Source organism: Mastigoproctus giganteus, chromosome 9 (assembly GCF_048544385.1).
Source record: "Mastigoproctus giganteus isolate SK-2022 chromosome 9, ASM4854438v1, whole genome shotgun sequence".
NCBI classification, from domain to species: domain Eukaryota; kingdom Metazoa; phylum Arthropoda; class Arachnida; order Uropygi; family Thelyphonidae; genus Mastigoproctus; species Mastigoproctus giganteus.
Window position 1 is genome coordinate 228,710,053 of NC_143583.1, and position 23,588 is coordinate 228,733,640.

General features: G+C 40.9%; 1 protein-coding gene across 1 annotated transcript in view; it reads left to right on the plus strand.

Moving 5' to 3' along the window:
* Positions 1-1,805: 1,805 nt before the first annotated feature.
* The window catches only part of Ptp36E (protein tyrosine phosphatase 36E), a 235,318-nt gene continuing 213,535 nt past the window's right edge, over positions 1,806-23,588 (plus strand). Inside the window, exon 1 of the mRNA XM_090381417.1 lies at positions 1,806-1,921. The gene's annotated coding sequence lies outside the window, so the exon portion shown is untranslated. The remainder of the gene's footprint in view (positions 1,922-23,588) is intronic.

Sequence of the window (23,588 nt, forward strand, 5' to 3'; positions counted from 1 at the left end):
ATTGTGTTATAAAGCTGTGTTTTTGCCAATCTGCTCCTTGTGCGGCCGCCTGGTTCTGTCATGTTAAGAAGATTACAATCCAGTTTAAACTTTATTGTATTTAGCTTTAAATGCCTTTGGCAATGTGTAGGACCTGCAGAATTGTATCCATTCCTGTCTTGCAGGTCCTCTACCCCTTGATTTGTTCCTTTTGTATCGAGGCTTGTGCTTCTACATCAGGCTTGCTGTCCCTGTTACCTTCTTGGGTATTACCATCAATGTCACTTTGAATCCCAAGGAGGAGAAAACACCTGTTGCAATCTTGTGATGCAAAGTTGGCAAGACAGATGGTCCACTGCCTCTAAGGGTCTTGTTAATTTGAAGTTTATCTTAATGTCACCTTGGCCATGTTAGGGTCCACTGAAAAATGGTTTAATCCTGGTTTGCACATTCTATACTTACTCTCTGGCCATGACTCTCTTAATGCCAAACTTGCAACTCTTAACCTTGTTGAATCATCATTCTGTTCTTTCAGCACACCTTAGAAGACTGGGAACATATTCTATACCATTGTTATCAATACATAGATCTTCGACAGAACCTTATTGTCTCCACTGGCGTCATTGGCCCCGGAACTAAACTTAAGTGGACTTTCTGAGTACCAGAGAAAATTTCCAGTTTCTGTCGCCGGAAATGCCTTCTCAGTGAAATATGGGATGCTTCTATGGGCGGCGGCAGGATATTTTGCAAAGTGGTGCATGTGGGAATAAATTTGTTGTTCAGAAAATTTTTGAATACATGCAACATCTTATGTTTCAATAAATTAATGAAAATATTAAATACTGTGTATTATTTCGAGTGGTGTACTTATACCACTTTGCGCCATGCTTCCGGCGCCCATGGATACTTCCTTTCCTCCTATTGTTGACACTGGTCTTTGGCCAGGGTGGGATTATATTTATTTATTTAGTGTATTATTTTTATTTATTGAATTTTTTTTGGTTTATTTATTTATTATTATTATTTTTTAATTTCCCTATCCACGTGGTAGGTCAGTACTTGCATAGTTATGGGCTGCGGCCTCGTATCATGGATAGGTACTGACTGGGCAGGCTCACCAGTTGATCACTTTTCCGGTAGCAAAGTTTGTTTGTTGTGGGATTTTAGGCGCATTGCGTGTTCTGTGGTCGCTTTGCTGGACAAAAAACACCCGTTTCCTGGAGAAAAAACAGCATTGTCTGAGACGCCGACTAACTTAGCCACGTTGTGAAAAAGGCCAAAAAAAAAAAAAAAATTCTTGCGTCATGCGAACGGGGGCCTTTTCCAACAGGTGTTGGGAGGACGGCGATTTTCCGAACTGTGTTAATCACAAGGACGATACCAAAGTGGCCAAGAGACAAGTAAACACCACAACAACTTGACAAACATTTCTGGCCAATTTAAGAAATATGTCCATGTCAGAAAACATGGACATATTTCAGTTCAGAGATAGCTGTCCTCCTTGCTCCGATCACTTTGAATTCCATTCCCCAAACGTCTGTTTCTTAAGTAATTGTTTTTGCAATTCTTTCGAATAGGTGCATCCGGCCAGTTTTGTTACTTATTTTTCCCCGCATAACCTTCGTTCATTTTTTGATCTCCCGTTGGTTTCCTTCTTTTTATCGGCGTTCACTTTTGTGCCATTAACAAAGTGAAAGAGCCAAAACTGTTACGAAGCATCTGCAGTTGAGAAATGAGATTGCGCAAGCACGAAGTTGAGTGGCGCTTCGGGATAGTAACGGAGGAGGCGCAAATGGAAGTGCTCGAAGATACGCCTTAGCGCTGTGGTGCTGCTTGTCAGTGAACTGTGCTCGATGAAATTTCGCAAACCAGCTGTAACGATGACCCAAGCGTTGAATCCATATGGCGGTCGGCGAGAATAGATAATTCTACAAAAGAGAAGGTAAGCGAACAATTTTGGTCAGTTTGTGCAACGTATTCGCTCTTTACTTTTGCTTTTTTTGGAGGTGGAGGCGGAGTTATTCTGAAAATGCGATATTCTTTAGGCTTAGTTTCGAACAGTTTCAGCTTTCTTGGTAATCTTTCTTTGAGCTTGACATTTGCATGCTAAAAAGCGAGACTGGTTTCCTTCAAATAATGCGCTAATTCGAAATAAAGGAGGAATTGTCTCGCGGAAGAAGGTGGCGGGGGTGGTAGCCATAAATGCCCCACGCAGCAAACGAGGGCGATGAACAGGGAATGTCAAGAATCCGCTACGTCTCTATTAATAGAGAGATATTTCCGAGCACCTGCCCTACGCGGGTGCCGTGTTTTGGAAAGGCACACGCTTCTTTAAAGTGCTGATCTGTCCCCATTTTGTTGGGCTACTAAAGGGGCCTCCAGCAAGAATTTCCCACAATTGCTAGGTTTTATCTTTTATTAACGTTGCTTTTTAATGCGAACTTTCACCTCAGAATCTTTTCCACACTTGCTGTATTTAAAATATTATTGTGCCGTGTATTTATTAGCTTTGCCCACTGTTTATTTTTGAATCCATTTTGTTTGATAATAAAACCAGTTCCCCATTTTATCTCCCTCCCCCCCCCGCAATCAACTTTAGGTACAATAAGTTGAGACGAAATCGCTTTCTGTGTGCTTTCATTTTCACTTATGCATCGCAAAACTTCTTTGAATACGCAGTTAGCCCATAAATTTAAGTTTTTAGTAACGTGCTCCTTAGATCACATCCCTTCAATTGGGGGTTGTATCCGTTTTGAAATGTCAAAAATGAAAGTGAACACGATCTTTCATCTTAACATGCTGCGAACCGAAGAACACTTAAAAATATAATAAATAAATAAAACACTATTGACCGAAAAATTCTTTTTAAAAAAATAAAATCAACATTACTGCTTTGATTCAAAAGATGTTAAAGTCTACGAAAAAAAAAAAAAAAACATGCGAAGTTTACTGTCCTTAAGATGTCTTCGTCTGAGTAGAAAATTTCACACGAATTCCAGAAATGACACATCCACACACCTATACTTCTGTCTGAAATAATAACAGCAAAATGCACGCGGTCTACATTACATTGTGGTTTCCTGCCATCACAACATTCAAATCGAAGCGTGAACTAGGGTTGACTTGTTCGGTTCAAATCTTGATTTGAGCCGAACAGGCCCTTTTTGTGTTTTATTGGACAGCGAAAATTCTGATTTAACCTTTTTGATTGATACATTTCGATTAATCGATTAAATTCTTTCCACGAATTTCAGATAAACGAAATTTTAGTTTGACGAAGAGCGTTTGGCGTACTAAGAGAAACAGGCCGACTTTTAATACCTGGAAAGCAGAGTTAACGAAAACAACTTCGATTTTAATTGCACACGACCGAGGGGGGGGGGGGCAAACCGATGAAAAATATTAGAGCGTGCATGTACGTAAAATAAAAATGGCAACTGGTCTCGATCATATTACAATAATTTCTTTTATTTGTTTGCGCTTAAACATTTCTTCGCTATACTCCAGAACATGGTGCACCTTCAGCCTGCCATAGTCTTTGGGTGTTTATTCCCCCTCTTCCAGCTGTTTTAAAACGAGTTCCTGTTTTTAAAACAGCGGCAAGGATGGGATAAACACCCTAACTAACGCTAACCATAGCAGGTTAGGCACGTGATTTTCAAAGGGGCACCGTGTTCTGGAGTTTTACCCATTTCTTAAAATATTCAATCTGGATGCTTAATATCTACATTTCTTTTTATTTGGGGTGGGATAGGATGGTGGCTGATTGAAAGGTTTGTCTCGATTCGGCATTGACACCACGGTATCACGCGTACTCATTTGTGACGCATATATTACACGTTGCGTGTGTTTTACATTTCCGTGTGTGTGTATCTCGATTTCGAGATATCGCAATCCTACTGAGAACACTCGCGTTTTACTGATAAAATTAATGGTTTGTGAAAATCGGGGAATTGGCGACAAAAGGAAACACCGTTTCGATACTGCGGTTGTGGTAAAATGGATGCACACTGCGTCCTGCAGTCAGTGATTTATCCAGTCGATAGGCCTTGACACAGTTTGACCGATAATGTTACCTCCGCCGTTGCCATTAAGGGTTCTCCCTTTAAAATGGCTATCCACGACATGCTCTCGCCGACGTCTCCTTCATTATTTAATATTTAAAAACGCAATATTTAAAAAAGTCTTATTTGAAGCAAGCTCATTTCCATAGTTTACTGATAAGTGGCGGGCAACTCCGATTAATTTCACAGGAATCAGTCTCATGTGTATGTGGATGCCCGCTTTTCTGATAAGACAGTTAAGAGGAGATTGGTTTTCACGTGACGCAGTGGCGAAATTACCATACCTCCAGGTCCGGTGCTCTGGTTAAGGTTTAGTTCTAGGAGAAAATGATTGCCATCAGCATCTTGGAGATCCACAAAACTGTCCTTTTCGCCATTGTTAATCAAGCTGGCCTTATCAAAGACCAATTTGATAAGAAGTTTCTCGAATAACAGTTCAGCCATTCAATGAGGGCAGGAAGAAATCTCCCAAACAATTGTGACGCTTGAAAAGGAAAAAATCCTGAAGGTGATATTGCGTAGTTTCCACCCCCCCCCTCCAGGAACATTGCATTTTTCAATCTTATAAAGAGGTAAGCCGACCATAGAACTCTTATTTTGCAACACGATACACTGATGCCTTGGCTCTTGCTCAAAACTGTTACTGACCCAGATACTGTCATTAAAACCTAAAAAAAAAAAAAAAAAGCACGAATTTCAATACACAATGAAAATGAATTTTCCACGTGAAATAAAATTTTACTTTAAAGAATTTTTTTAGGAATTTATTTAATTTTGACATAATTTTAAGTAAGGAAGCCACCTTTATGACAATTGGTATTTTAAATATTTCAGCTTTTAACACTAAATTTATCTTTCTCATTACTGCCAATGAATGATCTACTTGTAGATCATTCAGTACATGTCAAACTGATTATTATTTTTATACATTAGTATATAAAAATTGGGGCTCGAAGCTTATTCGCAGATTTCCCCTGGAAAGCGAATAAAACCTTTAGTAGTTTTACTCGCTCGTCCCTCCATAATCTAAAGAAATATTTTGTGCATTATCGATATTTATTAGAAACCGACTTGGAATGTTGCACTCTATAAAAAGTTCGGCTCTCTCCCCTCGCCTTAAGATATGAACGTTCTTGTTTCCATGAGTACACAACGAGCGCATTATTTATTCAAATATTAGGATCGTGTGATTATTGACTGAACAGATGTGGAAAGACACATCGATATTGTTTAATTGCTCAGCGGAAGGGAAACTAGTGGCTAACTATAGTGTGCTCAAGGTCTAGTCCAATTCTTCCTGTCTAGCAACTTCTAGCCTCATTAACAGTAAGTTTGCCGATCGACCTCAACGACCTGACATAGTTGGGCCACTCCATAGTTTTGCCTACTCTCTGAAACCGAATCAAACTAATGTTCAGATCCTGACTCGGTGCAAAAAGTGTGTGGCACTGCGCCCAGACTTATCTCCAATTAGGAAAAATACAAAACTGCCCCGAAGCAGTTTTTCATTCTATAGTGGAAAATGAAAAAGATGTGGGGTTACGTAATTGTGCAGTTAGATATGAAGTTTTCTGAGCAACGCAGACAAGTTGCTAGATCATCATCTCATGGAGTTTTGTCAGTGATATATAGGAACTTTGCCAGCAGGAAGAAGGAAGTAATTATCCGTTGTAATAAAGCAATGGTTAGGCTCATCTTGAGTACTGCATACAGGTGTGGAGGCCTCATTTTGGGAAGGATGTAGATCTGTTAGACGGGTGCAGAGAAGGGCAATGAGGTTGGTCAAGGGAATGAAAGGATGGTCTTACCAAGACACGCTTTGAGACAATTGAGACTACGTACCTGCGAGGTGATCTGAACGAGGGTTTGAATGAATTGAGCAAGCTCAATGATAATGGCATGCTTCCTCTTGCTCAGACGTGAGGAGGCATAAATTCAAATTGAGGAAAGGTGGTTGTGAGGAGATTTTCTTTCAGCCAGCGGGTAGTTGGCGAGTAGATGGAACACACTGCCATCTGTTGTTGTAGAAGTGAGTAGTTTGAATAAATTCAAGGAAGAACTAGACGAATTATGGGGGGGGGGTAGACAAGTGATGTAAGAGGTTTTTTTTTGTTTTGTCTGATGATTTATGAACTTGCTTTCTTGCATCATGGATCATATGACACTAATAATAATAAAAGAAATTCCAAATAGCCCTATTTACACAGAACTTGGGGCTATCTTGAAGTTATGCCCTGCAGTCACGGATATTTTCACAGTACACAAGTTAAGTAGCTCCAAGGAAGTGGAGTTGTGGCCTCCTCTTCTCCCACCTATGGGGGGGAAAAAAAATCATAATGGCGATGTTTGTCGGCGCATTCGCCGAACCAAACACCTGGGAGCAGTGTTTATGGCGGGTGCCAACACCTGAACTGAGGTCAAAAACTGCGCAAATCTGTCACAGCAACATACCGCAAATTTGGGGGAACCCCCGGGGCGGTATTACAGTTAACACTATACAGCAACATACTTTGTATAATGACCAGATTCATACAAAACAATTTCTCTGGACCACCCTAGAGTTAGATTACGACCCTAAGAGATCGATCAGGGATAAAAAAAAAAAAAATCTCTTTGGTCTGCTTTCATTTCATTTCAAGAAACTTAGCTTTCGGATATGACTGATACTGAAACTGTCATATTTTACTTTTTCCTTCCTTCATTTTTTTTTAAATCATTTTTATCTTTGCTTCTTATAATCTATTAACCTTCCTTGCATTGTTAACCGTGTAGGGCTTCTTCAACGGTATTGTTCAATGTATTTCGTTGTACAATAAAGGGTATTTACTGTATTTTACTTATCTGTAGGGCACGTTCATTTTTCACCAGACTAAAATTCTGGTGACAAATGAAACAGGTGATATTGTTGAATTTCTTGAACTGCCTGGGGCAAGTGCTGAAGACTTCTTTAGTGTTCTTCTTGCTGCTTTAAACGAACTAGGGCTATCAATCACAATGTGTTATGGCTAGGCACATGATGGAGCCAACAGCATGGCTCCATCATATGCCTGGTATCAGGTCTTCAAACAAGAGTAAAAGAAATTGCCCTTTTTACCCATCTCTGCACTCATAATTTAAATCTCATCATAGGTGACTCAGTAAATTGCAATGTTCACAGTCGGTTGTACTTTGGAACTCTAGAAAGCTTGTACACTTATTTTTCTGGAAATTTGCCTCGTCTATCTGTGCTAAGGAATGAGCAATAGCCAATTAGTCTTTTGCATTAACATTAACATTAAAGGAACTATCTGATACTAGATGAACATCCAGGAAATCTGGTAGAGGCAGTTGTGCGAAGCTTACCAGCTATTGTTGTTGCTCCTGCAACGAATATTAGAGAAAATTTTCCTTTCTGAGGAAAAGGGCATTCTTACAACAGTTAAAACATACGAATTTGTGATTTTTCTTATAGTATGGAAAGAACTCTTAAACAAGGCGCTTACTCTATGCAATTGGTTACAGAAAGCAAACATAGACACCTGTCAGTCTCTCACCTAATTAAGGCGTTTGACAATGATTTAAAAGCCATGCGAAATAATAGTAATTTTAAGGAATTTGAACAGGAAGCCACCGAACTTACTTCAAAGTGTTAGATAGCTTCCACATACAAACTCCAAAGAGGACGAAAGAGATTCCATTATGAAATTGCAGAAAACGTTTTGTAGTAGAATTTTACTAGATGTCTTTGAATACAGTAATCAGCAGTACCAGGAGAGGTTCAAAAATTTCCTTGATGTGGCTTTAAACTTTAGTGTACTGGATCCCAAGCATTTTGATGATGAGGCTAATGTCAGCAGGTTAGAATTTCTAGCAAAGGAATATACCAATGTCCTTGATGACCAAAGTGAAAATATTCAAGAATACTTTTCCTTTAAAGCCTTGATGAAAGAGATGATAAGTAGTGAAAAAAATTTTGGAGAACTTACCATCACAACAATGCTGAAATTTATGACTACCAATGATTTGATCTCAATTATCCAAATGTAACTACACTACAGTATATCAAATATTTTACACTCGTAAGCGTGGCTTCTGCAGAAAGATTTTTTAGTCGTCTAAAAGATTTTATTATCTGATTAAGATTTAATTAAGAGTCTCTCTGATTAAGAGTTAACTTACGTTCTATTATGACAAAAGACAGACTCTCAGGACTATTAGGTATGTTCGGGGTCTGATGGCACCTGGGATTTCTCCCATCTCCGCGTATGTTCTCTGTATCGGACAAGCCAGAGATTTAAAAGTGTGTGGGATATGTACTGTGTAGTTTGTTGTGCCCATTGTTCGTCCGGCCTGTTAGCCGCCGGGCCCCTAGTGAGACCCGACGTTACCAATACCCGCCACAGGGAGGCCGGCCGGGTGTTACCAATATTTGTACTCTGGCTGGTCTTGCCACTTACTTTCCTGGGATTTCAGTGGCTAGGACGAAAAAAAAATAAAATAAATAAAAAAAATAAAAAATAATAATAATTATAATAAATAAATAAATCGAGGTTGATATTAGTGATACTTAGCAAGTTAGTATTAATAGTATGCGACGTGGGGCTGTGCGGTGAAAGTGAGTTTTAAAAACCAAATAGGTTCGGGCAAGAATTTTGATGTTCTCTTTTGATTTTGAAATGTAGGGCTAAACGCTGTGCAAGACAAAAGTTTGGGGGAAGGATGAAGACTGGGGGAGGAAGTTGGAAATAAGGGGCCGACAGAGTAGATGGTCCCTGCAGGTAGTGAGGCATGCCCGTGCCCCACTAGAGTGAGAAAATTGGGGAGGCAAGCCTCTCCTCCCCAGGAGTTTGGAAAGAAAGATCCGCTCAAGAGAGTGCGGATTTGGGTCGCCAATAGGCTGTTCCGGCGGGAGAGTGCCACCGTATGTCGTCTCCATCAGTTTGCAGGCACTAAAAAGCTGGCCGTTGTCTCATCTAGGTGGGACACTAATAGGGGTTTAAATCTGGGATGTCATCCTTCCAGACTGCATGTGGTCTGAGTTATTAGTCTGCATCTAAGGTCTTCGTATTGGGCACACTCAAACATAATGTGCACCCAGCTTTCTTGTTTCCCGCAAGTACAACGCGGATCCTCCACTATTCCCAATGCTGTAAGCTTTGCATTGAAAGCCCCATGATCCGTAAGGCGGTAGGTCGTGTAAAGTCCGGGTTGCAGGCAGGTTGGGAGAATTGGGTATACTCTGTCTACGTCCGCGATGAACTTTTTTGGTGATATTCCCTTTTGTTGTGTTTGTCCAGCGGTATTGCCAGGTTTCTTTTAGGTATTTCTGCAGCCTGTTCTTTTCAGCCTTGTGGGTTGCATTGTTATCCACTGTGTAGTCTAGGTGGGTGCAAGGCATTCCTTTGGTTATATAATAGGCTATTCCAGTACGTATGATGTCCAGGTCAAGGGGAAGGGCTCTGGCCAAGTCCTGTAGGGCAACAGTGCTAGTGGGTGCTGCAGGCTCTGGTAATGATTAGCAGGATAGTTCTATGGATTGAGTCGATTATGCGTCTATTTACGGCGATTTATGCCTTGTGATACCAAACCGCTGAGGCGTATGTTACAGCTGGTAGGAATGTCGTTTTATAATATAAGGAGAGTACGCGACGTTTAAGTCCCCAGTCACGATGGACCACACGTGCTAACAGTGCAGAGTACTTCCTTATCTTTGTTCTTAGATGTGTGAGATGCTGCTTGAAGGAAAGATTACAATCTAATATGACCCCCAGGTACTTTAGCTGGCTTTGGAGTTTCATTGTGGTGTTGTTCACCTTTATTTGAGGCGGCCTGCGCAAGTCAAGGGAGCCTTTCAGTAAGATTGAGGATGTCTTAGTTGGTGAGATTTTTAAGCAGTGTAAGATGGTCCAGTCCTGTAGTATCTTGATGCCATGGTTTGCTTTTACCTCCAACTGGGTTCTACTGTCGGCAGCAATTTTCAAGATCAAGTCGTCGGCAAAATCTTGAGTTTCGACGTCACCAAGGTCAATGCCAGGAACTCATCCAAGATGACATCAAATCAGCAGCGACTCAAATCCACAGCAGCGACCCAAGGACGGAACCCTGGGGGCAACCCCTGCAGACACGGCGGTTTACCCTACCATAGGGTGCCACGACACGAATACTCCTGTCGGTAAGGTAAGACTTGATAGTGAGATACAAGTTGCAGGGAAGGTTGGCCGGCCTTAGTCTTGCCAGGACTTGGCCACCAAATGGTGTCGAAAGCCCCGGCAAAATCTATGGAGATGATTAGGTAGTATTTACTGTTGGAACTGGCCACACCGTGCAGCAGATGTCTAAGTGCCTCTACTGTCGAAGACTCGGGCTTAAAGCCGAACTGGGTAGACATGTGCAGTTCAGCACTCTTGTAATGTGTGTCAATTCGGGCATATACCATTCTCTCAAATAGTTTGCTGATCACTGTTAGCAAAGCTATCGGTCTGTAGGTGGTTGGCTGTTGTGGAGGCTTCGTGGGTGTTTTTGGGATCAGCTTCAGTCCCGCAGTCTTCCAGTTTCTTGGGAAGATGCCTTGATCCAAACAGTTATTAAACAGATTTAGGAGAAGTTCGGGGGTCAGATCCGTTAATTTTTTGATAATTTACGGTTCGAGATAATCGAGGCCAGGGCACTTATTATTTCTTACGTGATTTGCCGCTGATTTGATGTCATCTAGCGTGAACGGTGGTTCACGGGAGTCAGTGGTGTACATGTCATTTTCTTGGCATATTCTGTGCTGTTCAGGTGAAGTAGGCATGACAGTCTCCGGGAAAATAGTGCCCAGAATATTTGTGATTGACTGTTGCCATGTGGTGGTTTGGCTCCCCTGTGGTGTCAATGTGGTAGAAATAACTTCCCCTCTGGGGAGTTTGTTTGTGATTATCCTATAGACTAAATAATGAGCCCCATGGCTCATTATTTCCTGTTATGCCTGCCAAGTTTTTCCAGGCTCTTTGTTTGCTCTTGTTTATCGCATCCGTATATCTGTTTCTTGCTTCTCTGTAGCGCTCCTTTAGTATCTGGACCTCAGCAGCAGGCCATGTGCGTCTTGCCCGTTGAAAGAGTTTTCTTCTTCTCACGGTCTCCCTTCTGAGTAGCTGGATCTCGTGAGTCCACCACGGGACTGCTCCCGGTTTGGGATTTCTCCTCTTCATTGATGCTTCACTCGCCGCAAGTATTATTTCCGTTATCCTCTTTTGATTCTCGTCTGGGTCCCCATTCTGGTTTGTTGTTTCCAGGTGTTGGGCCGCAGCGGGCATTAAGATCTCTCTGAACCTTTCTCAGTTCGCCCAGCGGATGGCGAAGCGATTTAGTGTTTGTTTAGGTATCAGCAGCCTGTTTAATGATCTTCTGATTTGGCAGGTAATCACCCTGTAGTCAGAATCCTCTCAGGACTAGCGATCCTTTCCATTGAAAAGGAATTAGCAATCAAGGTTGACTACAGCAATGTGATAGATCATTTCGCGACAATGAAACCAAGACGCAAGAAATTTCTCTGACTCAAGACTAAATTTTAACTGCCGATTTGTTCGACCGTATAACATTACATGCGTTTTGTGAGCCAAGGCTATTTTATTTATTTATTTTTTGGTGTTGAATGTAACAACAGGGAAATTTCTAAAACAAACTTATATATACACTGTGCTGCCACTTTATTAGGTACACCCCCTGCTGTGCACACAAATTTGGGTGTACCTGTGTGCACAGCAGGTACACCCCTGCTGTGCACACAGGTTTGGCCCACAACGTTGCAAGTCACATGATCACAGTTGTGGATATAAATGCAGCAGAACAACCTTTCTAGTATCAGTTAAGCGTACAAACCATAGCAAGAATGGGGAAGAGGACTGATCTAACGGACTTCGAACGTGGCATGGTAGTAGGTGCAAGACGTGCTGGACAAAGCATCTCTGAAACGGCAGTTCTCCTGAACTTTTCACACACCACAGTTTCAAGGGTGTATCGAGAATGGTGCAACGAACAGAAAACATCCTCTCAACGGCACTCCTGTGTAAGAAAATCGCTTGTTGATGAGAGAAGTCAGAGGAGGATGGCTAGAATTGTGCAAGAAAACAGACGGGCCACATTGTCGCACATCACATCAGAATACAACCTGCGGTGCCCAGGACAAAATATCGTAACGGACCACTAGTCGCACTTTGTCGCGAATTGGCTACAACAGCCGACGGTCACATCGCGTAGCTTTGTTATAAGTGAAGAACAAGAGAGCACGCCTCCTGTGGGCACAGCAACAGTAGCACTGGACTATCGAGGATCGGAAAACAGTTGCTTGGTCTGATGAGTCGAAGTTTCTGGTGCGTAATATTGATGGAAGGCTCAGAATTTGGCGAAAACAAGATGAATCCATGGACCCGTCATGTCTGACGACTAGTGTGTAAGGTGGTTGGAGGCAGCGTTATGGTGTGGGGAATGTTTTCTTGGCACACGTTGGGTCCATTGATATCCATAGAGTCACGTCTGAATGCAACATCGTATCTAAACATCGTTGCTGACCAAGTGAATCCGTTCATGTTGACAGTTTAACCTCAGTCGATTGTTACTTCCAGCAGGATAATGCGCCGGTGCACAAAGCCCGAATCACTATAGAATGGTTCCAGGAACATGACAATGACTTTTCTTTGCTGCAGTGGCCCGCTCAGTCTGCGGATCTCAATTCCTATGGAATACCTTTGGGATGTGCTGGAAAGGGTTGTTCGCTGCAGGCCCACACCTCCGTCGAATCTGAAGGAACTGCATGACACACATGTCTGCATGGTACTCCATTCCTGCACAGCGTTTTCAGCATCTTGTTCAATCCATGCCTAGACGAATTCAGGCTGTTTTGATGGCTAAAGGAGGCTTTATACACTTACTCTACTAGGTAGGTGTATCTAATAAAGTGGCAGCACAGTGTATGATGTGTTTTGTTAGCCTTAACTAAAGCGTATTTTTTGTGTTGAATAAAGCTCTCTCGAAAACGTTGAATATATTGTTTCTTTCTCGAAAACGCATGTGATTTTAAAAATGCATTAAAAACATGCCATCTTAAAAAAGGGTTATTGATGTGAAATGGCTCTGAAATAATCCCTCCTTTGTATGTTGCCTATTTTGTTACCTTTGCCTCCCCCTCAAGGAAAACCTGGGCGCCACTGACGAGGATAGTATCTTTTTTCATCAAGGAAACGCGGTTTTTCATCCAGAAAACAGATGAATCACCAGAGAATACACGCATATTAAAAACATGATATGCACGGCTGAAGTGACCTCTCTGAATCACAAGCACTTGGACTGATTTTGGGTTCGACTTTTTTTTAAATTGGAAAGACACAATACGTGTTCGAGACAGTAAGAGGAGTGTCCATCCCGCAGCCATAACCGCATTCCTTAGTGTTACGCGTCACCGAGTGTAAAATTAGCGTGTTACAAAATATGACTTCATGTTCACTTTGAAAATATCCGTTCTTAGTAACCTTCCATTTTTCCGTATTGCTTTTTGTGACGTTTTACGTATATTTCGCAATAATTCGTGGATTTTCGTAGTGTATTATGAAGTGTAAAAAATTAAACTGCAAATATAAACCTTGATAACAAAGATTAAATTACATTTCAAAAATCGTAATTAGTGTTTTGCAGCCCGCTTTTCGAGAGCCCATGAGGCCCGCGATCGTGAGTATTTTATCTGTTTTGGGGCGTAGCCAAGAAAGGTTGGACGCCACCGAGTAGCGGGAACACGTTGATTATTAGTTTCGAGAATGCGGTTGGAGGATTATGGGACTTGAACATCTAAGTCAAGACTACAGGTGGTGACGAGACTAGGTGTCGAAAGAGTAACGAGGATGGATGCAATAGCGTTTCTCACAGCTTGCGCCTAACATAACACAGCAGGTTACCTTACTATCGAGGACACTTTTGAACCCGGTGGACACTGTACACCAATACCATTATAAAAAAAAAAAAAAAAAGACCGACATGCATCTCAGTCAAAATTGCTTGTAATAAACTGCAGTTGTCAATCCTCCAGCTGAATCATCGGAACACTAATTAGGTAGTTTTATGATAATCCAGCTCCAATTAAGACCAGGCACATCAACAAAAATAACTATGGAGTTGTCTTAGCCGTTTACTGAATGAAATGTCAGGCAACGGGCTCACAAGGACTCCAGCTGTCAATGAGTACATCCAGAGGATGATTAGAAAACGTAAGGTACTTACTCCCACTGTCAACACAAAGCACAAAATCTTAAGAACGGAAAACCCTCCAGCAAGATAGGTGAGAAAAATCTCACGGATTGCCTTTAAGAGATTTAATCAAAATGTGCGAAGTATTCGTAATAAGCTGGAAACCTTTGAACAGCTACTACCCTTACGGAACCATGGCGGTCCTGTGATACAGAAACGTGGCTGGGAGTAGACGAGACGTTCCCACGCGCAAATACTGTTTGTTTGGCGAAAAACCGATTTTCCCGTCCAAAAAATCTACGGAGGCATACAGCAGCAATTAAAGGCACAATATACTGATGCCTTAGTTGCTTAACACGCATTGGCATAGAAATAGTTCATATTCACGAGGTCAAATAGTTTCTCCGCATCATTGACCTCCGTACAACAGGGGATTGACATTCTTGCAGGTATTATGTTAGCCTGAGATCCATGTCACCTGAAACTACATTCGATTACGATAATGTACCGATATTGATCCTTCTGGAATATGTCACTCCTAGATTTCGACTTTGCACGACACAAATAAAAATAAAGCTTTAATAGCGATAATATGTCTGGATTTAGAGGCGGCTGTTTACAGTTCGAGTGTTCCAGTACCCTTGAAACATCATTCCTTTTCGAATATTGAAGGCGAACTCCTGAAGTACCCAACTCTACTATTGAACAATAGAACCACTGTGTGAGTAGCCAGATAAATTAATGCGAGTGCCACAAGGTGTTTTATCAGGTGTCCTATTTACAGTGATCATTTCCTGTGTAGTGAACAACAGGATCGACATAATATCGTAAGCAGACCATTCGGCAATGTTAACAACAATAAAACCATCAGATAACGCGCAAGATACAATTAACAACATCGCAGAAATAGGAAATTATTTCAAATTTTTCGGACTGAAGGTTAATCCAGTCAAGTCCGCGTGCGTGGTGTTCAGCCTGCGCATGATGAGGTGGTCCAGAAGAGCTACGCCTAAAGATATGCTGGACTGGCTGGAGAAATAGCAATTTTTGTATGTCATAGAGCCGATCACGACTAAAGGTTTCATAGCTAAATTAACTGGTTGTAAGGAATGCTGGTAAATGACTTGACATATTTTAACAGATTGATACTGATGCACATACAAATTGAGAAACAATTAGCTTGATAAAGTACAGAATTTTGTTTTTGTGAAATATGTACTTTATGCACTGAACATTATCTTGCATTTTGCTAGCAGGAATAAGGAGGTGATTATTCCATTCCATTGTATTGTATAAGGCAATGGTCAGGTCACATCTTCAGTACTTACTGCGTTCAGGTCTTGAAGGCTTGATTTTAGGAAGGATGTGAAGCTGCTTAAACGAGTACAGAGGGGGCAACGAGATTGATGAAGAGAACAAAAAGGGTGGTCTTACCAAGAAAGGTTTCCATTCTGCAAACTGCAGCGTCTAAAGATTTAGGCATCTGGGAGATGATCTGATTGAGGTGTTTAAGGCTAAGAATCCCATCAGCATTGAGTGCTGGTGGGATTCTTCCTCTCGCTTAAATTACATGCATAATTTCAAAGTGAGAGGATGGTTGCAGAATAAATGTGTGGAAGTTTACCTTCAGCGAACGGGCGGTTGGCTGAGGGCAAACCGATTGCTGGAACAAACTTCCATCTGTTGTGCAAGTGGGTTGTTCTGAATAAATTGAAGGAAGAATTAGGGAAACTATTGAAGAGGTGATATGGGAAGTTTTTTTTTTTTTTGTGATGCTCTGTAGTATGTAGAATTGATCAAGTATAGGTATAGTACTTAGAACGATAAAGAATTAATAAAGTATATTATTTAGAGTTATTATTATTATTTTTTTTGTGAAATGACTACTTATACGTTGTATATGATTGCTTGCTTTTTTGCATTATTTGCTAATACTAATTATCGCAAGTAGATGAAGTGTGGCATTTAGAACTGTAGCTGAAAAACAGTTCATAATAACATGACACTACAGCAGGATTACCTCGTCGTACTTTAGTCTTTCCATTTATGTATGTTCGCATTACTGGGTAGAAGGTAATAATTACCTGCCTTAGGATTCTTCGGGAGGCAGAAATCTGGCATATGCTGTTTCCCATGGCGCGAGCGCAGGGGAGGAAGTCACCAGCTGACCATTTCTCTCATGTTGGAGACATCTTTTTTTGAAGCATTTTTGCAGTAGCAGTCAAAACGTCTCTCTCTTTTCAGTTCCGAAATCGTTCCAAACCAAGATGACTTAAATCGGAAGAAACCCATTCACCATGTACTGCATGTTTACAGGTAACACGAATGAACACTGCAAATTGACTCTCAACAAGCTAATGGATAACAAACATAGCAAGTAAATCCTGGCTTTAAGAGCACCAACTTTGAGTAAGTTTTGGCTATGGCCAGTCCAACTGGTGAACGTATTCATCAGATGCAGTTCGAAAGACGAAGATCTTAAAGAACAGTAGAAGGAAATATCAGTGTTCTAACAGGTACATGACTCTTTGAAGTACATGTCGATATTCAAAAGGACACTAAGAAATACGAAAAATTTTGTATTTAGCAGTGTTCGAAGTAAGCTGATCTCTGTTTTTCAAGATTAGCGAACTTCCCAATAAATACTATATTTCATCTACATCTTAGGTTAATTTTCTTATGTTAAGCTCATCTTAATTATTTCTTTATTAACAGATATTAAAATTAATTTATTTTTTCTTATGAATACACGCCCAAACTTATTTCCTTCTTAATTACATTATCTGGCGTAATTGTGACATTTTTTGAAAAAAAAAAAAAAAAAAAAAAAAGATTAATTATTCGTATTTAATCAGAACACTTGTAGAAAATCAAGTACAACGCTGCAATAAAATTTTCTTCTCTTCTTCAAACATACACTTAATCGACCACTTTGTGCTCTTTGTTACGTTCGAATCGAAAGTTCTGTGTGGACTTTTTGGTTTGTTTTTGTTTGTGATCACGATTGAGGGCTTCCATTTTTAATAACTTTACGCTCATCGGAATAGTTGCAGCTCATTTGCTGCAACTATTTAAGCTGTCTTTTCATAAAAATTATATAAGACAGCAGTAATTACGTGCGGTGATATCGAAAGAAGAAACGAACAAGTTAGAAGAAATTTAACGCGTGATAAAATACTGTTTAAGGTAACGCAATACGAAGTGTGTACTCGTATTTGTCCAGAGAATTTCAGTCTGACGATTTTTCTTGCTGCTTCTGCGACGCATGAGCAGTTACACCAAGATAGCAAAGTTGCTACGCAACGCTGCGAAGATCAATGGAATCGGCGTTAACGTAGTAAATGAATATTGTATTGCGTTGTAAACAGAATATTTGCTTCGAGTCTTTTCCTTCGGGTGCTGACTCTGCTGTTGGTGGATTCGCTTAATATTCTTTACACCGTTGCTCTTTCCGTAATTATTAAAGTGATCTCGTAATCGCGCCTGCATGCACTCCGCTTCCCAGCGGCGATGGCAGGCTTCTTCGTCGTTATTTGTGCGCTGATGATTGTGGATATTAAGTTCGAAAACTGACTAAACCTCTGGCAGGAACAAACAAATTTTTAGCATAATGGCTAGCAGCCCCTATCGACGAATCTTATTTGCAACCGAATGTGTGTAACAAACTGTTGTGTATCTTTTGGTAGATGTTTTGTCTTCAGTGAAAGAAAAATCCTTTCAGCATTTCATCCTTCGACATTGCGAAAAATGAGTCCTCATACATTTGTGGTGAGGGCATTTCGGACTCATTTTTGCAGTGTTAAATCACTCGAACTCACTCTGCGCTCTTTGTTTAACTTCGTTTTTCGTGAGAATATAGGAAAAAAGTTCCATTTCGTACTGAATGCACTAGAAAACTAGCCAAGGTCGACTGTCTGTTTTTGAGGCAACTGTCGCACGTGTGGGAAGCTTATGAGAGAAGCCAGACAAATCCCCTAGGAGCACAAGCGAGTACTGGTGGATCCCCCCCCCCCCCACAAAACAGTGTGGCTTATCTTTCGGAAAAGTCTAGCAGCGAAGCCATACTGACTAGACACACATTGTCTGAAGACAAAACTAGTTGATATGAATTACTTTGTCCCCACGTGGATTCGGCAGTGAATTTTCTAAATTATTTCCAGCAATGACGCCACATTCCGCATCGGTAATGAGGCGAATACATTTTATGTTTCTACTTCGGGACAGCCACAACATAGAACACAACGAGAACGTTACCGTATTCAGATATTGCGCTTTACATGGGTTCGAACCACTGCCAACTCAACTGCATATACTCTCGCGTTGACCACTCGACTATGCCAGAATAATGTGCCCATCTGAGGAACACTAAATTCGTTGTTACTATGAGCCACGAACAGTGAGCAGGCTAATGAGTTTTGTGTAATGAGTGGCTACACAATTTACAGGGATAATGTCTGTAAATTGCGTGTGGTCTGTGGTCGATTTTCTGTTTGCTGTACGAAAAACACGAATTTCCGGAGAAAAAAATATGCTACCCAGGCTTGAGACCGACTACCTCAGCCACGTCGAGAAAAAGATAGGCCGATTTCCTTCGAGCAGAACGTAGGGTGAACGAAGTGCGCCCTCGTGGGTAGGGTAGTTAAGTATAATCGACGTTCTCCCCACACACAGGGTAGGAAAGACCTGAGTTCGAATCCTGTCAATGATGCAAGGAATTTATGGGTCTTTTTCATGACGTGACTGAGTTAGTCGGTCTCAGGCGAGGGTAGGATTTTTCTCCTGGAAACTCGGGTTTTTCGTAAGGCAAACAGCCAATCGACCTTAAAATAAACGCAATTTACGTACATATTATGCAGTAGCATTGGTAGAAGCATATGATGCAAGAAAGTACAGTATCCCCCCCCCCCCAAAAAAAAAAAACCTTCAAATTTCACCCAGCCATTCACTCCAAAAGTTGTTATTATTAGCCATATGGTGCAAAGAGGCTTATGCTGCACCAGCCAAAAAAAAAAAAATTCACAAGTTACTCAGAGAGAGAGAGAGAGAGAGAGAGAATCTGAAGTAGAAAGAAATCACCAGGAAAGAGAAGAACGATGATATCCAGCTCAGGACCCTGGGTGTGCCAAACCCATACTCACCAGTTATGAACCCATAGGGTGATTGTCTAGTTCTGCCTTGAATTTATTTAAGCTGTTAACTTCCACAATGACGCATGGAAGTTTGTTCCAGCAATCAACCACCTGGCTAAAGGCAAATTTCCGCACATCTATTCTGGCCTCAAATTGAATTTATGGCCTCAAATTGAATTTATGCCCCCTCAGGTGCGTAATCTAAACACGAGCGAGGAAGAATATCATTAGCATTGATCCTGCTCAACCCATTCAAGGCCTTATTCACCTCAATCAGATCACCTCGCAGGTGCCTAGTCTCCAGACGCTGCAATTTGCAGAACTTAAGCCTTTCTTGGTAATAGCAATCCTTTATTCCATTCACTAATCTTGTTGCTCTTCTCAGTACTCATTCCAGCAACTCTACATCTTTCCTAAAATGAGCCTTCCAGACCTGTTTGCTGTACTCAAGGTGTGAGCTGACCATTGTCTTGTACAAGGCTATAATCTTATCCGGGCTAGCAAAATTCCTGTATATCATTGACAAAATCCCATGAGCTACTCTTGCAGGCTGTCTGCACTGCTCAGAAAACTTCATATCTGACTGCTCAATTACCTCCAGGTCTTTTTCATTCTCCACTACCCTGAGCGTAGTACCGCACAGTTCGTACGTTACTCTGGGGTTATTGCTATCCAAATCCAGTACTTTGCATTTGTCAATGTTAAACTTCAGTTGCCACTTCTCAGTCCATCTGCCCAAATTATCTAGATCCTGTTGCAGTAGCGTATTGTCATTACTGTCATTAACAAACCTACCAAACTTCGTATCATCTGCAAACTTTGACATTAAGCTTGATATACCTTCATCAATATCATTGATAAATATACAAACAACAGTGGGCCCAACAGGGAACCCTTCCGGGGAAACCACCAATAACAGTAGTCCACAAAGATCAGTGTCCATTGATTACCACTCTGTCGTCTCCCACTCAACCATCGTTTTATCTATTGTAGCAACATGTCCTTAATGCCAAACTACTCCAATTTGTAGAGTAGTCTTCCTTGTGAACAGTAGTTTCCTGAAATCCAAGTATATGATATCAAAATTATTATTTGATATCATATACTTGGTATCATAGTATCCAGTCAAACTGCTTAGAAAAGACTTCCCGTTAACAAACCCATGCTGTGTGTGAACTATAACTGCAGTCTTGTCCAGATAATTCTGAAATGCATCTTTAACCAGTGACTCCATTATTTTACCCGGGACAGAAGTTAAACTAACTGGTCTGTAATTACTTGTGACACCTTTTGATTCCCCTTTGTGAATTGGGGATACATTTGCACATCTCCAGTCCGTGGGGACTTCCCCTGAGTCCAAGGGTGCTCATAATCTATGCTGAGGGTTTGCTTAATTTCTTCGCTGCCTTCCTTAATATGATTGGATAGATCCCATCCACCTCATGTGCCTTCCTTATGTTTAACTTCAACAATTTCTGCTTCACTTTGCAATCATTTATTACAAAATCAGTTAGCTCCTTGTTAGAGTTTGATAAGCTTTTGGCCTCCACTTTCCTACAGAACTCCTCATATGGCCTATGATATCTCTTAAATTTATAACATATTATTTTAAGTAAAACTACTACTGCGTGAATAATGTTTCAAATGAAAAATATGAGAAAATATAGTTTACTGTTTCATAATGTGTTCCCAGTAGACGCGTTTGTATTACAGAACAGCAACGTAGATCCAAGCATATTCATCTGTAATACACCACCTTTCTAAAATAATTTACGCAGCAGTCATGTGTTCGCTATTGGAATGCGCATTACACAGTTTCCCCTGTCGCCTTTTTTATTTCCACAGCTTTGTTCATTTCGGTGTTTAGCACAGTGGTATCGTCACCGTCCTCCCCACACTAGGTGGAAAAGGCCCGGGTTCGAATCCCGTCAGTGACGCGAGGAACCTCAATGGGCTTTTTTCACTCCGTGGCTGAGTTTGCGAGCATATATAGCAAGGTCTCCCCCTCCCCGGGAACTCGGGTTTTTCGACCAGAAAACACATGCTATTTATAGACACAGTACACATGGGTATTTGAAATACCCCATTAGTTCAATGGTGTGAATTTTGTGCTCATATGGATTATGTATATGACCAAAACGGTGAATACAAGAGTGTTGACCTCCGTCTACAGTGAACAACTGACAGTTCAAAATTAGGTAGCGAAAAACTAAAATTGTTACATTAGATGACCTTAATATAACAATTTTAGTTTTATCGCTACCTAATTTTGAACTGTCAGTTGTTCACTGTAGACAGAGATCAACACTCTTGTATTCACCGTTTTGGTCATGCACAAAATCCACCCCAATTCCATTGAACTGATGGGTGCATATGTTTGGATTCAGCAAATGTGTCTGTGTTATTATTATTATTAGTAGTAGTATTAAATCCATTTATTAATAGCAAGTGATTGCTTTCACCCCTTTTACACAGCCAACCGGCTAGAAGGGTGTACAAAAATGCAAGAGTGGCAAATTTTACAATGCAATATTTACAAATCATGTTTACAGTATTTACAGAAGTGCGAATCATTTACAGTATTATTTACAGAATGTAATTATCAACAAATTTGAAGAGGAAATTATTCACAGTACCATTTAAAAGTAGATGGCCAACAGCTATTTTATATTTTGGTCATTTCTTCCTATTCAAGCTTCTTCTTCATATTTTTATAGTTCAGGCAAGCTGTAAGCTTCAGAGAGGCTCTTCACTCTGTCTACTTGCCTTCACAGTATTTCACAGTGTGGTCTATTGCCAATATATTGAAAAGGGGAACTGCGTTGTTCGGAAAGAAGTTCTTTAGACAGCACAGGTTGGATAGTGTAGAATGCAACGGTAAGTAGGGATTGTCATTACTGCATTCAGCACGTGGAGTAGCGATAACTCCGTGAAGACTGGGGGCGTCAATCACACCAGTTAGCATCCGAGACAGAAGAAGAATATTCCTGGATGCAATGTGAACACTCCAGGGAGTGATATTTAAGTTGGCATCTTAGTTTTTATGGTCGAAAAATGGTTTTGAAAAGTGAGGCCCTCGTCCCAAGTCAAGCCGTGGTCGGTGTGAGACTCCACTTTCCTTATCCTGCACTCCGTTGTGATAGGCTGTGGTGTCATTTTTGATTCTCTTTTTTGTAAATGTGATTTGGGCTGATTTAGATATGTTTAGCTCCAGACCTATCTGCAGTAGATAGGTTACAAGGCTGTTGATCAGGACGGCGGCTCGCTGATTTATCAGGCGGGTTTGTTCAGGATCATTTTATTTTATATATAATTTGAGGTGATCTGCATATGATGAGAAATCAGTGTACCTTGCGAGGAAAGGTTCAAGGGCCGCGGCGAACCATAAACCGAACAGGACACCTCCCTGCGGTACTCCCCGCGTTATAACACGCTCTTGTTTGAAGGATTTATGGCTGATGATGAGCTGTCTTGGCGTAAGGATGAGGTTGATGGCTTTTAGCAGGCTTCCTGTAATGCCAAAGTATTTTTCCAGGATGTAGATGAGAGCGAGAATTGAGAGCTTATCATAAGCAGATGAAATATCAAGGAAGATGACGTCCAGCTGAGATTTATTGTTGAATTTTAAACAGGGTGTCTAGTAAGTTTGTATATGTAGATCTTTTGGGGATCACGGTATGCAGATGTTTGGGTCTATGAGAGAAGCATTGTTCGATCAGTGCTGATAAGATAGTTTTCTCAAACACTTTTAATAGAGTGCAGCCCACCGAGATCGGTCTGAAGTCCTTAGGGTTTCTTCTTTTGGGTATGGGTTGTACCCTGTAGTGATTCCATATTGTCGGGATTGATCCGGAATTTGATATCTGATTAAAGATTGACAGAAGGGGCTCCACAATGAAGGCACTGCACACTTTAACCATGAATAGAGGAAAACCGTCAGGACCAATTGTAGTTTTATTGGGAAGTCTATTGATGGTATTTATAAGGTGTTGCTTTGTTAGAGATATAGTTGAAAGGGGCTGCCTGGAGTGTATGAGGAAATCGCCCAGTTTTGGGGTTTTTGGGTGTGATGGCACCTCGTTGAATGTCAAATATACCCATTCCTGAAATACCTTCTCTTCCATATGGAAAGCTTTGTTGCATTTGGATGCAATACGTTTGGAGTGATTTATTCTGTTGAGTACCAGCTGCCGGATTGCTTTTCTTTTGTATTTAAGGAAGG